This window comes from Hirundo rustica, chromosome 2 (genome assembly GCF_015227805.2).
Source record: "Hirundo rustica isolate bHirRus1 chromosome 2, bHirRus1.pri.v3, whole genome shotgun sequence".
NCBI classification, from domain to species: domain Eukaryota; kingdom Metazoa; phylum Chordata; class Aves; order Passeriformes; family Hirundinidae; genus Hirundo; species Hirundo rustica.
The window spans coordinates 94778448-94794820 of record NC_053451.1 but is presented as its reverse complement, the minus strand read 5'-3'; the positions used below and the strand labels follow the sequence as shown (position 1 = coordinate 94794820).

The 16373-nt window shown below is 38.1% G+C and overlaps 1 long non-coding RNA gene across 1 annotated transcript; it reads left to right on the top strand.

Moving 5' to 3' along the window:
- Positions 1-7422: 7422 nt before the first annotated feature.
- Positions 7423-14881, top strand: LOC120749597 (uncharacterized). The gene is made up of 3 exons (XR_005699686.1): positions 7423-7544; positions 12834-13061; positions 14534-14881. It is a non-coding gene; the product is annotated as an uncharacterized LOC120749597 (long non-coding RNA).
- The last annotated feature ends 1492 nt before the right edge of the window (positions 14882-16373 follow it).

Here is a 16373-nt window from a genome sequence, read left to right as displayed (position 1 = left end):
TTTAGTGCATGAAAAAAAAAAAAAAAAAAAAAAAAAAAAAAAAAAAAAAAAAAAAAAAAAAGGAGGGGGAAAAAAAAAAAAAAAAAAAGGCAGTGAGGCAGTGAGGGAGGATGAAAAATAATAGAAAAACAGAAAAGGAAACCAGGACAGTGTTAATGATTTAAGATTACCTTAGCAAGGTAAAGTTTCTTCTCAATACACAACTATACATAATTTACATACTTGTGATATCTCTGAAAATTCTTTCCTCAGAGGTTTTCCATGGGCAACTTCCCCAGTGTAACCTGTGCGGTAAATGCCTCAACGGCCAGCCAGGGACCTCCCCTCCAGATGCAATTGTCCATCATTAGGTATACCTGAGCTGTAGAAGGTCACAGAGAAAGGCTGACTTCTTCAAGACAGAAGTGAAAAGTAACCTCCACGCACAGGCTATAAATAGGAGGCACTGCTTTACCCATACTGTCTGAAGTTTTTTCTCTCACTAATTTAAAACTAAAGCCTAATGGAAAAAGTAAGAGAAAACCATGGGGCCAAAATGCTACATCCAGTCCACAAATAACATCTGGGCTGACTGACAGTATACGGTTGAATGTAGCTTATGAGCCTTGACTTCGCTTCAAGAGCACGCACACAAGTGATGTACCTGCTCAGCCTGGCTGCGCGTGGCTGTGTCACAAACGGAGCCAGCTCTGCTCCAGCAGGACTGGTTGTCTCAGATACTGTTCACACAAATACTGATTTGGGTCCTGAAGCAGCAGAGCTGTATGTGGCTGTGTTGTCTGAGGCTTTAGCCCTGCCAAAGCTGTGCTGGAGGAGGTAGTGCAGTGCCTCCTGCACTCACCCATAGCCACACAGCCCTGCCATGGAGCCACAGGGCCCTGCTGGGTGGCACCCCTCCCTAGGGAGCTCCCTGAGGACCTGGAACACTGCAACTGCAGCGCAGGCATACTGTGCCAAACCATTTCCTGGAGAAATCTGAGCTCCTCTGTGTTTGAGCCTGTAGTAGATGGATCACACTACCTCAAGCTGTTCTAAAGCTTCCTTAGACATTTCTAAAGTAGAGCAGACACACTATTGAAAACAGTCCCCATAGCCTCCACTCATTCTACTGGGTAAACCCCAAGGGTAGCTTGTTTTTTCATAAATTCTAGAAATGTATGGAAAGGATACAGTAATTGCTTTTTTCCTGTTAATATTATTTTTATAGCAAGAAATGTGAAAATATAAGATTTTATGTTCAGATAAAACTTTCCTCTGAGAGCTCTAGCTATAAAGATATTAACCATTTTGTCACTTTGGGCTAGATTTTTTGATAAAATCATTTCCAGAGAGTGTTCAGAAATCTCATTTTGCAGTCCAATTAAGGTTGCATTGAGCATTAATGGGCTGGGAAGATGCTCAGACATGGTTTTGTCTGAAGCAGAGAAGTGCTTTGGTGCTGATAGGAGTCCATAAAGCAGAAGGTACTGTGTTCCTGGTGCCTTCCACAAGCAGGTAGAAAAGGGCTAAATTAAACATCTGAACATTCGGCCAGTTTTCCAGGATACTGATTGGAATGTTCATTTGGACTTGTGGGTTTGTTTTCTCAATAGATGTATTAGTACATTTGTTTCTGACTTAGTTGAATTTACAGTGACTGGACTACTCAGTAGATGTGAAACAAATATTCAACATATTCAAACAAGATCCAAATATATTAATAGATCCATGATCAGTTCATTGTAATTCTGTAGGGAAGGAAAGGGAGGGAAAAGGCATTGCTTCCATGACTGTGGAAAGAGACCTTTTGGATTTGCTATTCCTGACATCTTAATAATTAGAAAGGAATCCAAAAGCAATGTTGCTCAAAAAATATGTCCATGGAACACACCATGCACTTTCCTAGCCTTAGTATGTCTTGCTCAATCTTAGGGAAAAAAAAAAAAAAAGCTTATAATTTATTTATTGAATAAATAAATTCTTATTATTTGTGGACATTTTTAAGTAAGATGAAAATGTCATAGATTTCCTTATCACTCTATTTCTCTTCATGTGAAAGCCAGGGGTCACCATGGACCTGGGCAGACACAGATGCATGAGGACAGCACAAGGTCAACATTCCTGACAGAACTTATGCAGATCACACTGAGGTGACAGACTGTGAAAGAATTATGTAGACTCCTAGTGCTCACCATAACAGACATGCCAAATAAATATATATAATTTAGCCTGAAAAGCACAGTCCGAGGTATCAAAAATTTTACTTCCATTTAATATACTTCTTTCATATCCCCAGGAAACATATCTAAATCTTCTAGGTCATAGCCACTGACATAAATGGAGGGAGAAAAACCTCCATTTATGTCTTGTTTATAAACACTACCCCACTTCAACGGTTCCCCCTCTATCAAGAGGGAAGGAGAGCTCAGAGCACTCCCAAGGGCAGAGCAGAAAAGACTGAAATGGTAATCTCTCCCAGGCTGGCTCGATGAAGAAAAAAAAGGACAAAACAAAAGAAAAGGAACATACAAGTAGCAAAGCGCTCTTCACACAAAACCCTGAGAGCTTGTGCCTCTTTTGACCTACTGCCATGATTTGGAGGTGGATAAAGAAGAGACATGAGCAATTAAAGGAAAGCAGCAAATACTTGTGCCTTATTCAACATACAATTACGTGTTGCAAATACCCTCAAGTGGCTAGTGTTCCTAGGACCATCTGTTGTTGAAAGCCCGTGGGCATTTTTATCCACAAAATAACAATGCACACTCAGAGCAAGTCCACAGTCCTTAGAGTAGATCTATCACTCTGTTCACCCAGTTTTGAATCCAGCTGGGCTGAAGATGGGAAACCTTTTGCATTAATTGCTTCTTCTAGGATCCTGGATAGAGTTAGCTCATCAAGCAGGACCAAAGAATATGGAAATCCAGAAAGCCAGTCAATATCAGTGTAGTTAAAACACACAAGGAGAGAGTATGAAGTAGAGTCACCTCATCAGCCACAGCACCAAGCAGATCTTACTTGAACCTAAGATAAGTTTCTTTCAGCTCTGTGGCACCAAATGACTGAAATTACCATTGGAAAGTAAAAGCAGTAAAAGCAATACTTTTTACAGTGTCCTACAAGTCCCCTTAAGAATCAAACCCCTAATACAACCAGCTAGGGTCACTGGGGGTAGGAGATGGTATGAAGATGATCTATTTCTATCCAATATTTTCACTCTTCTAGAAGTGGCCTGCTACAGAAGTAGGTCCTTCAGAGGAGCAGCAATATTTGTGATGAGTTGCTCATCTCTTCAGTGTTGTGAACGGGTCACTGTGGACCCCTTGAATGTATTTCTGTGGTGCAGCTACTGCTGTCAATGAAACTTTAAAAAGTTTGAGCTACGTATAAAATAGTTACTCCTGAAGGAAAATGTTCCAGTCAGAGCAACACAAAGCTCTTCAGAAGCTAAAGAAGGACACCCATCCAGGCCCAATATGCCCTGAATGTTGCAGCTATAGCATTCATAATAACTACTTACAACTATCAAGTATCTCTAATGTTTTTTCCCAGCTTAGATGTATCTTTAAACTTCACTGCCAATTGCTGAAGGTCCTAAAGTATCATTTTGAGATAAAGAGCTGTCAATACAGTGTACTTGTGACTTGTGTAAACAACATTTAAATCTGAATCTTGCAAGAGTGACGTAAAGGAAAGATAGAGCAATTGAATGTGAAGCCCTGGTTACTAATAGCAAACAGAATTAAAATAAAACCTGCTTGTCTATTAGGTTTTTCTAGGGATACTCTGAACAATTTGGAGAACACAAAACCTTATTGAAAACTAACTATAATTAAAGTATTCATAGCTGGTTTGCCTGATTAGAAAGCAGCTGAGGGAAGGAATATCTTTGAGGGGTCCTTTTTCTTCCGCAGGCACGGACTGAGAGAGTTTTCAGGACAAGCTGGAATTCTGCTTTTGCCCTTCATATTCTGTGCACATATCTGTTTATGCATCAGAAGGATACAAAGCTATACATAGGCACTCCTATGAGACAACGTAGTCCTAAATTTATGGGGGGAAAAAATACACTTTGCTTTAAAGTAGCTGTCAGAGACTGACCACAAGTTTGCATTTACCCACAAAAGTGAATACTTTTCGCAGTGGTTCTTTCTACTATATTCTACTTTCAGAAGCTTGTGAGCAAGTTAATAGAAACTCCTAGATAAATGTGTCCCAGTTAATAGGCTTATCTAAACTCTTCCTCATCATAGCAGAGCCCATCAGTCAAAAAAATCTGTGAAGTTTTTACATGTAGACAACAACAAATTAAGACTCCAAGCCATGGTGAAGAAGCTTTTGTGATTAATTGCTTCAGAGGGGATTGTGTTTGGTTACATGATCCTCTATGGAACAGCAGCAGGAAATAGGTTTTTTCATGTAGATATTAACATAGAGTAGAAGCAAGCTGCCAACAAGTTTAAGATCTGAACTTTGACAGAAGTAATTGAGCAGCTCCGTAGAATGATTCATGTCATCTGAGCATCTGATATTATCTTTGGTACTAGTACCAAATGTCCATTTGGTTCACAAAAGATGAAAAGAACCTCTGGATGAATAGCAGTTAACTGTGCCAGGTGAAATACAATTCAAATAAACATTCACATGAACACCAGTTCAGATACCTGTTCTGAAAGGTAAAGAACAACCTGTGCTTTCTAAAAGATCTCAGGGTTCTGCATCAGAGTAATAATCTATAAAAGCAGACTTATGGCTCCCTTTGTATCCGCAGAAGGCAAAATTGGCTTTCTATTTCCAGAGCACCATAGATGCCATTACAGAGCAAACAATACCAAACGAAGAGTCAATTCTCTCAGTACTGCCTTCAGGTTCAGAAGAGGAATGAGTGGATGGATCTCAGAGCCCCTCACCACTAAATGCTATTTGACATTTTTTTGGCAGACTGAGGAATTCCAGGCAAACTGTCAGGGTAGTTAAGTATGGATTGGATTATCAAAGCCAAAAATTCTTATGAACAGCTTATGAAAAGAGAATCACATCTTTTTGCTCAAGAGACAAAATTGATCTCTGAATTTTGGAATCTGATAAAATGAATACCTACATCTACATCCAAAAAGGTAAACTTACATGTCTCTCCCCACTCCAGACAGTATAATTCTCTTACACAGAAAAAAAACAGGTACAGCATGGATGGACAGTAAGTAATAGGATTATTTGGCAAGACAAAAACAACCAGTGGTTAATAATGAAAGGACTCAAGGGCACTGAGCTCTGATTGAGCTGAAGTTCAAACTTTTTTTGCCATTTGCTACAACAAATGGGCCTTTTGACTGTGCAGCATTACACAGCAAAATTCAGTCCTACTTATGTGATGGCTTCCACTTTCTTTGTTGCATCTCAGTAGTCAATGATTAGCTATGACTGTACATATTGTTAACACTGAGTCAGACAATATACCATTAACTTGTAGAACAAAGGGGAAATTTCATTATCTTTTTCTGGAATCTAGATTAATTATTTTGATCTGGTGAGACGTGCTTTAAGCATGTCTACTCTGAGTAAATATTGCTCTTATTTTTTAATTCATAATCATTCTGTCACAAAATGCCTATGCATAAATATTCCAAAATTAGTTTTAAACCAAGTACCCGAAGTACAGAAACAGCCCTACCATGCTGATGAGAATTTTGGGGCGGGATGACAACTCTGCCCTCAAACCCATGGGTGTCAGTGAACCAGATGGGAGGTTAGCCTGCCCTCACCTACTTCTAATCCAGATGCAGTTGTGTATGCACACTGCCAGATTTAAGGACAGCTTCGATATGCCATAATCACAATAGTCATAAAGCCTGGCTCAGTTTTGGATCATCTGCGAAAAATAATTTTGGTAAGACCCATATAACCAACCATATTTTTAATGAAAGGTGTTTTAGAAAAGACATGCTAAAGAAAGCCTGTCATTTTTTCATATGATAAAATTACAAAACAATGTGACTTGAGATGGTAAATACTTTTCATTTTTCTCAGCTCAAAATAGGCCTTAAAGGATACCCATGTTTTGCAGCTAAAAAGGGAGCAATTCAAATGTTTGCTTTATATTTCTACTCCCTCAGACTCTGTATAAAGTGTTGGAAATACTACTGTGATGGGTTGGGCCCAGCCAACAGCCAAGCACCCACACAGCTGCTTGCTCACTTCCCTCTCTCACAAGACAGGGCAAAAAATGAACAAAAGCAAGAGGACTCGTGTATCTAGATAATAACCGTTTCATAGGGAAAGCAAAAGCTGTGGTCATACGCCAAGCACAATACGGAATTAGTTCACTACTTCACATCAGCAGGCAGATGTCCAGACAATTCCTGGCAAGCAGGGCCTCAGCACATGTAATACTTCCTTGGGAAGACAAACTCTATCACCACAATTCTCTTCCTTTCCTCCTCCTTGCCCTGAATTTTTCTTCCTGTCAGTGGCATCACATGGTCTGGAATACTTTTTGGTCACTTTGAGTCTGCTGTGTGGGTCTGCTCTGTTTTCCACTCTTAGCATCTCTCCTATCCCTCAGCCTGCTCACTTTTGGCTATGTGTGGGAAGAGTGGAAACCCTGATTCTGTGCAAACACGGTTCAGCAGTAGCCAAAACTCTGGGGTGTTAACACTGTCACAGAATTCCCAAAAGGCAAAGCACAGCACAATACAGGCTGCTGTGAAGAAGGTTAAGTCCATCCCAGCCAGGCCAAGTACGACTGTTAAAGTTAGTGAAACTATTCAAAGATAAAACAAATCTCACCTAGCTTTGAATACTTTTATTAATAGGGTCTTGTGGGGCTTTTTTGTTCAGGCTGATTATTATTGGTTTTGTTATTATTATCATCATTATATTTTATTATTATCATTATCATTATCCTCATTATCATCATCATTATTATTATTATTTTCTCACTCTTACTGCTACTCATGTATTTAGAAAGCCGCACTTCTCTTTTATCCTGATTATTAAGCTGGACTTTGCAAGCAACTGCTTGAAATGCACAAAACAATGGGGCTGTTCCAGGAAAACAGGCCCTGTAGCCACTGTACATTAATAATATCATAGGTATTCTACTCTTTTTTTTTTGTAATATTCTGTTCTCATCATTGATAATTATAAAGATCATCCTGAAAGATGATAAAGCAGTTTTTATTTTCAGAAGAGTGATTTTGGATTTATTTGCTATTTTAGCCATGGCAGCAGAAATTGAAGACAGGCTTGTATGTCGCAAACTACTCTGACTTTTCACTGTCAGATACTTTATGACCTTGTTTGCATAAACACAGGAACATATGACTTTTCTGTGTAGAATACTCAGGTTTCCTCTTCACCGGTTCTCTCTAAGTGTTTCTTCCTTTCTTGGAAAACAGCACCAAATCAAAACTGAAATAGATAGATGGGGAGAGGCTGTTTTTCAGTGTCTTAGATTAACAAAAATTTATCTTGTGACAAGTGAGACATACAACAGAAATCTGCTTTACTGCCTCTGTATGGCAACAGAGAATGCAAGATTGCCACAGCTGTTATGATTTACATAGGTAAGTTAGACATTACTTTCCTTTGCATGCAGGCTTTTTTGGGGTGATTCTTAAAAAGACACATTTTTACTGTGTACATGAATGAGGTATCTTCCAAAATACTGTGCAGTTAATCTGAAAGTTTAACATAAACAAAACCACGAGAAAAATTAATTTCAAAACCCAAATAACCTCAGACCATTTAAAAGCAGCAGTTCAAAATTAAGTTTCCTCACTGACTTGACCTCCCATTATTATCATTGTATCCAAAGGTGGAAATGTTTTTGTACTGTGAAACCAAGACCTCTAGAAATAATATCTACCTGTGGCTAATCGAATCTAAGTGTTCATGTACAAGCAACTGAGATAAAAGTGCCAGGATAGCTAACGAAGAACAATGAATGCAACAAAAACATTAATAACAAAACTAACAAAAACTTAATTTAATATTGCTGCAAAGAGAATGTCATCTACAACAGTCCCTGGCAAAAAACCCTCCTGAAGAAAACTTTGCCTCACACAGCCCTAGCTTAAAAACAAATCACAAAACCTAAAGAAGCCTATTGAAAATATGTTCTTTCAGCTAGTCAAAATTTAAATACATATATATGTTTACATGTAAACATTTTAATGAGAAGGTCCCAACTAGGGTTGGCAGAGGAAAGGAAAGAGCATGTCTGCCGACTTGCCATTCAAGAATACTGCACAGCCCAAAGCCTAGGGCAATTTTGTGGGTCTTTAAGTTGAAAGCTGATAAGTCAGCCTAAATAAGGTAATGGTTTGTGCCTTCACCTCAGTGTGAGTGCTCACTGAGGTGGTATGTTGTTTGTAACATGAGAATTGTCAAAAGGTTGCAGCTTTTATCCTGATGTGGAATGGAAAATATTTTGAAATTTCAAAGTTTTCATGGGAGAGACAATATAATCTGCTGCTCTGTGTGTGTCTAATTAAACAGTGAATCACATAGCTCAGGTAATAACACATAGAGAAAGCTTTAATATTAATGGCAAATACTGCAACATTACTAGTGTTTGTCAAGTTTAGCTTCCTGGGGATTTTGTTTGTTTATCCTGCTATGGAACTTGAATTCATCTCCATGTTATTATTTCAGCTATTTTCAGAGAATTATTCTATAACAATTTTCACTTTTGTTATTCCATTCCAGAATGGAAAAGAAAAAAGGCTTACAGAACTATTGAATGTAGAAAGATGTTCTTTTTCACAGCATGATAATATCCCGGCTAAGACCTAATCTAACTAGAGAATTACCTTTTTCCACAGAGTTGTGTTCTATATGTTAACTTATGCAGCCTATCAATTCTGCCCCAGGCTTGCTACGGTTCAAACCAACAAATAAGTTAAATACACACTGGGCTATTGGGCTATTGGCACTAACAACTACTACTGCTAAAATTAGTTAAAATATATTCAGGGGAAATATCAAGGTAAAGTCACATAATTATCCTAAACAGAAAAGAAGAGAATAAGAGATAACAGTACAGCAACTCATGTATAGTAAGCCGGTTTACTATATAGAGAACATTACAGGACAAAATCTTTGTTCAAGAGCAGAAAAAAACATGTAAGCAGCTTCTATACCCTTTGAACAATCCATGCATAGAAACTCCCTTCTGGCTCTTTGAGAACGTAATATCCTGCCCACTGCCCAGCTCTGAAAAGACTTTAAAACTGTTGATAGAGGAACAGAACTCAGGCCAGCACCCTCAAAGGAAGTTGCATGACCTACTCTACGTATCCAGACATTTGTGGCTGCAGGAAAACACTGTAGGAAGGCGTTAAGGACCACAGCAGGGTGCTGACCGAACTAGACACATCTATATTTATAATGGCAGTTAAGCAGGTGTTTTCAGAATCTCCAATTTGTACTTAATTAGATTGCAGCATCCCGTCCGAGGACTGATACAAGCTTTCTGGGCATTGTCTTGCAGGCAGTGGTAATTAGGCCCACATTAATGTCGGTGCTATCTAGATGGTTAGGAATGTGGTTGACTGAACAAGAGAAGGATGGAGGGAATGACAAAAGCCGAGCACACCAATCATGCAGAAAGACAGAAAGAAGCAATGGAAATGGGAGACGGAAAAGAGATTGAGAGAAAAAGTGAATTTTCTTTCTTCCTTGCTTTCTTTCCAAGACCTTACTTTATCAAATGCCTTTGACGAAGTTGTGACTAACATCTCTTGTTCTTACCCAAATGGGTTTCCAAGCCTTTTTTTCTGAAGCATAAATACACTACTCCCTGGTGTTGTCAGCAAATCCCCCTACAAGGATTTAAACACTTTTGCTGATCTCTGGCTATTAGAGATACCAGTCTTTGGCTTATAGTACTGTCTGCATTGTACCTCAGAGAAGAGGCTTATTAATGTTTAAAGCTATACCTTGTGTTTTTGTAGGTTTGGTGTGGTTTAGAAATGCATGTTTGCTTTCAGCAGTAATGATTTTTTTCATCATGAAGTGCAAAACTTCTTGGTGCATGAAGGGAAAATGAATACTGCTTCAGTGTGTTAGTGATGAGCTTGGTAGGAATCAGAAGCTTCTCCTTCTTAGCAGAACACTTGCTCTTTTCCACCCAAGAGGCACAACTAAGTTCTCTTAAATTATGGACTAAACTAATTGCAGGAACAGTCAGCGAATATTTTCTACACTAGGATCTAAATGGATAAATTATATCATTATTTGTTTTTTACTTTTTTTCTGAAGATAATAAGTGAACATACTTGCAATCAACAATTTTTTATAGGTGACACACATGTAGTCACATTAATAGCCCATTTCAAAATGTATTCAATAAACTAAATGATTTTGTAAATAAGAAAATAGAAATTATCTCTAGATCTATTTATTACACACTACAAATAAATGTATTATTGTGCTCCTTATTTGTTCATATTTTTCAAAGATGTATTGCCTACTCACTGTTCTTAAAAATGTGTCTTTCAATGCACAGTATGTTCTGTGAGTCAAGCTTGCATTGCAAAGATGTTGTGAATGCTTTCTTTAAAGCTGCTGAAGTTCTGTTCTGCTCTGACAGTGGGCATGCAAAACCAGCAACTCCTCATACACCTGATCTGCTCACTATGTTTACCCCAGGTCACTGAGAGCACAAAATTAATATTGAACACACTTTTTCTGCTTCTTACTGCTTTAATACTGCAGAATCAGTCAGAGAGAGAGAATAAGGTTATTCCAATTCGCTCAGGTAGCTTTGCCAGACATACTATGAGGAAAATGTTTTGTCAAATCGAAACCAAGGCTACTTATGCTAAACCATTCAAATCACAGGAGTGAGTGGAAGCACCAGTGAGAATGCATTTTACAGTCAGTGTGATGATAAACCTTGTATTTTCCTACGTGAACTGTTCAAGAAATACTCACCTAACAGCAGAGTCAAGTGAAACTGCAAATATCTTGAACCAGTTCTGACAAAGGAATTGTAAATCAACACGCAAAATTCTGAAAATAGGAGGTTATTTTTCATATAGTGATTCACTAGAAACTAATCTCTTTTTTTAAGAAACTTTGAATAATTATCTCAAAATTAAATTCTTTACTTACATTTAAATGGAGTTTTGATAACACTTCATCAATAGACATGCTTGAAATATACTTTGTTTTACAGAACTCATTTGAGCTATATATAGCCAACATATTTTGTACAGACTTGATTAAAATTGTCAGAGTTAAAACATTTTAGGTAAGTCACAAAAAGATATCTTAGGAAGAAGGCACGTACCATAGCAATTTTCCCACATTTATGGTTTTCTTTTTAAATTACATCAATTAGTAGATCCAGATATGCAAGTGTGATTGTAACAACAGGCCTTTAGTTTTATGTGGAACCAAAGGTTACAAAGGCTTCCTAGTTCTACCAGATGACCCCATGACCTTTATGGTTTTGGCTGCATATGGTCGACACTCTGTAGCTTGGGGCTTATTGTAAATAGCAAGCAGAGGTATTATTTTTCTCTGTCCAAAGCTTTCTATTGAGGAGTGCTCTAATTAGTGCTTTATCAAAAATGTGGGGAAGTGAATACTCTGCTTTCAGATCAAAGCACCTGTTTTTAATTAGTCGTATTAGAATTGTTAGGCACCATCTGAGCTTGTCTATTGAACTAGGCACATGAGGAAACGCATACACAGGGACATCTGGATTTTGAATTCCAAGTAAACATACAGGGAAAGTTAATCAAAATGGTCACATTTGTAGCAGCCTTAAATGAAAATGCAAAAGACTTAGGTGAGTTCCACATTGAAAACTTCAGATTCTAGGTTTCTGTCCTCACAGGCTCATGGTGATGGACAGAAGTATTGGCAGGCAAGTTCTTTCACACTGGTTCCTGGCCACTGACTTTTCAGTCCCAGTGAGTTGGTTGTCAGGCTTCCGTCATCTGCTGGAGACACTCCAAAGGCTGAGTTAAGTGCACGTGAAAAGGTGCAATCTTCTCTCCAAAACACAGGAAATTACAACTTGTCCAACTGGATTTGAGAGCACAAAGAAGTATAATACGAGAGATGTGCTGCTGAAGGGGAAATTCAGCATCCTGTTACTGACAGGTCATATTAAATATGTTTAATGACAATGCGGTACTGACAGCTCCCTGGACTGCAAGCAGCTCTGAATCAGCAATTATGCTTCTTTTGTGCTTGTAAAAAGTAATAGACACTTGACTTCTTGTCATGGGTACTTTCCCTTTGTCTTGGAAGACAATCAGGAGCACTGTAAAAATGCTTCACACAGACCTTGAGGAAAGGCGGAAATAACAAATGCCTTTCCTTGCTGAAAGGAAGACTTTAAGTGAACTTTAAGGCTGCAAAGCCCTCAGAGGGAGGCTGTCTCTAGCTTTCCAAACATCTGCTCCTGTTCCTTTCAAAATGTCTTCTGAGATCAGTACATTATTCTCCAGATCCTAGATTAATACAGGTGAGTAATCTCCCTCACTTCATATGTGGCCCTCAGTTCCCAAGCCACAGATGACACATCCAGTTCAAAAGGGAAGGAAACTTGAGAAGAAGGCAGTTTTGTTTTGTAGTGAATATCTGGTTCACAAGAGTTAGCTTTAGACTTCCTTCAGTAGAAAAACATGTGTCTGAGCACAATTTTCTTAGAGGTTTTCCTAATGGTTCAGCTGATGCCAAGCATGAAGTAAATATTCAGCAAGTGAGGCCATTTTAAGAACAAGCATTATAGCACAGTCATATCCAAATAGAAAGTCAAAGCAAGCCAAAGAAAAGAAAAAATAAAATCTGCAACTCATTAAAATAGCATTGTTTATCTTGTTACTCTTTTTCAGGTACTTATCTTTGATTTTCTATCCACGCCTTTCACTGTCTCCAGCAGCAGGACTCAAGGAAGTGTGTGAAATTTAGAGTGCTTAGGGGAAACCATTTTTTCAAAAAGCAAACTCCCTGCACTCACTGGAGCAAAGCTGTGGCTCTACTGTATCATACCGAAACTGTTGTCTTGACTGAAATGTATTGTATATACATTTTTATGTGCATAAAAATGGAATGAGAGAAAGGTAAGGACTAGACCTAGGAGTTCGGCAAGGTGATCTTCAGTGCAAGGAATGTTTAATTTAAACAATATTAAATCAAAAGTTCAGCACTAAGCTTCATTTAAAATTGTTATTTTTCTAATGGAGAAGACCTCTTGAGGGATTTTTCCTTTAAGGGTACATGTGCTCAAAATCAAAGAAAACAGAAAGTGTTACTGTTTGTCATCACCTTAAGGCTCCTTCTTTGTAATACTGAACCATCTATGAGCAGATCATAGTGCTTGTTATGCAACAGTAATGCTGAGACTGCTTGTGAACAGTTTTCTGTATTTATGCAATGCCTGATATTTGTTTTTCTCATTGTGTTGATTAGTTGTGACTGGTCAGACGAGTCATATGGTGTTGTTTCTGTTCTCGGATTTGAAGAGTGCACAAATTCTCATGTGTCAAGTAGTTTTGCTAATAATTACTCTGGCAGCTTCAAATCCAAGATGAATGGTAACAATACATACTTTTTTTTGAAAATGAATACAAAAAGAGAAAAAGTGCTTCTGAAAAGAAAACAAACCCTGAGCAAACAGTCACACAAAACTGTTTGCCATGCTTGCCTGTAGAGCTATACACACGAACATTCTTTTGTTTCTTGTTGAACGTGTGCATGTGCTAGGAACCCAGCTAATTACTTTTGCTTTTGAAACAGTATTTCAAAGGGATCTTTTGTGTTTGCTTTACTTTACAATGTTAGTTGGTTTGATGGGCTTTTTTTCATTTTAATGATTATAAATCTATACCATGTTTTGAGGCCTAAAATATTACAGCAGGATTCTGGCCACTTCTCTCTGAAGTGCTAAGAGCTTCAATTGTAAGGCTTGAAAGCCTTTCCTCTCACTACAGAAAGGCTTGAACCATAGAAAACGTAGATTACTTTCTAATCACATCTGGATATTGAAATCTTTACATCTTAGCTCTGATAAGAAGCGCTGGCTTTCCAATAAAAACTGGTTTGTCTCAAAATCTTCAGAATTTCAAATATTCTTTTTTTGAAAAGCTGACATTTCCCTAATTATTTTTATGAAGGTTAGCTTTGTCCCCAAGCCACAACATCTGTAAAAATAAAAAGATATTTTGTAGGGTCTCAACAATTTTTAGAGAAACTTATTTTTGCATATAATTATCCAGATGACTAAATGCTTTGGGAAAACATTGCACCATGCAGGCCTCAAATAGCCTGTGGGGAAATAAATAGAGGCTAGGGTATGGATGAGTGTAGTTGACTTTGAACGGGTTAGCAAAAAAGAGAAATAGGAAAGTGATCCATATACTGTGCAATAAATCCTCCTCACATCAACAGTGGGGAATAATGTAACATGATACACCACGGGGAGCAGGCTGAAAGAAAGCGAGGATCCCCTCACTCCCATCTCCATCAATACTTCCCACCGGCTGGCATAATAACAGTTATCTTAGTTGTTTTTTGTTTTTTTTTCTCCACACAGGTTTTGGTGCTTCCATAAGCACTTCTATAAGCATTTGCTTCTCTGCATAATGTTGGGAAAAGAAATCAGAGCAAACTCCAAGTGGGGAAGTGACCAAATGGCAAAGACAAGAAAAAGACAAGAGACAAGTCAAGATTAAGACACTTCACAAGACTATTAAAACAGACCTGAGAGTTGGACTAGATAATCTGGGTTGAACTGGATGGTCTTTAAAGGTCTCTTCTGATGCAAACCATTCAATGACCCTATTATAAAAACTTATCAACTTATTTATACTTAAAAACCAGGAACTAGAGAGGAAAAATATTACTGTGATAAGTACTGTCCAGAAACATGAAGATATTTAAACATCCTTTTATAGTCACATTTTACTTAAAAGCAACATACATTTTTGGCTTTTTGGTGCGCAATTATATCAAACTTTCTTGAAAATTCCTGGAATTGATTTTCCCCATTCTAATGAATCCATACTGAAAAGAGAAGAAAGTAAGTATCTAGATAACAGAAAAACTGATGAAGGGTTTACGTACTTTTTTTACCATCACAGGAAATAAACTCAAGAAGATATTTGTGATTTTTCTTTTTTTCTCTCATTTTAAAATTTTGATACTTAATGCTTAAAAGGCTAATTTTGGGAGGGGTATTCTTATATTTGAACCATGACCATGGAGTATATGACCAAATTCCTCCTGGTTGTGCTTCTACCAGTCACTGTTGGACATTTGATGCCATGAGTTTTGTGCACAGAAAATGGTTGTATTACTGATACTGAACTCCAAAATACTTATCTGAATCATACATAGTTCCTGTGCTGGACACATAATAGATCCATAGAGTTCATAGGAAACATTGAAATGCTGGGCAGAAGGGACTCATGGAGATTCTACTCAAAAGTCACAGTCAAAGTACGAAGCAACCAGGTCAGGTCAGCCACAGCTTTTTTCGGCCAAGTTATGAAGCCCTCTAGTATTTCACAAATTGTTTGTGTAAACTGAACCTCTCTTGTGGTTGTTGTCCTTTCTGTATCACCTGATACAGAAGGGACAACAGAGTACCTCATCTCTCATCTTTGAAGCCACTCTACTTCTATGCATAATGAGTTTCTTTAGATCATCTTTAGCTCATTTTCACCAGGATGAAGAAGCCAATCTCCCTCGTCCTCTCTACATCATGTATACTTCCCAGAGTTTAGTAACACCCTCTGCAGTCCTACCTCACCTCCACAGGGAGGCAAAAAACTAGACAAAATACCCCAGATGTAACCTCACCAACAGCAAGCAGAGGACAAGATCTCTTACAGATCAGATTAATGTTCCTTGACCATACATCAGCTCAGCACACAACTTGCCTTTCTCATGATGAGAGTGATCTGACTTGGCTCAGATTTCCTTTCAGTGTGACTCTTTCTTGATCACCTGTCTGCCAGACCATAATACTGCACAGGGCTATATGACCTGGAGTGCAAAACTTGACGCTCCTCCTTGCTGAATTTCATGAGCTTTGTGCTGGTCCCATTCTCCAGTTTATCAGGGCCTACTCTTTGTTACAATAATCTTACCCTCTGATTTAAACTTGCTGGGGGAACACTTCAAAATCACCCAGGTCTTTAATGACTATAGCTAAAAAACAACGACCCTGGTGTACTCTACTAGATGCTGACCACCAGCCAAACATCAAACCATTGATTATTACCCTCTGAACCTGACATATCTGCCATTTTAAACCCGTCTAACAGTCTGTATTATTTCCTGTATTCTTCAGAGCTTGAAAGGTAAGATTATTTTGCTCTCAATTAAAGATGCTAGGGAAAAAAAAATTCATGTCGGTGCTCTTCTGTCAT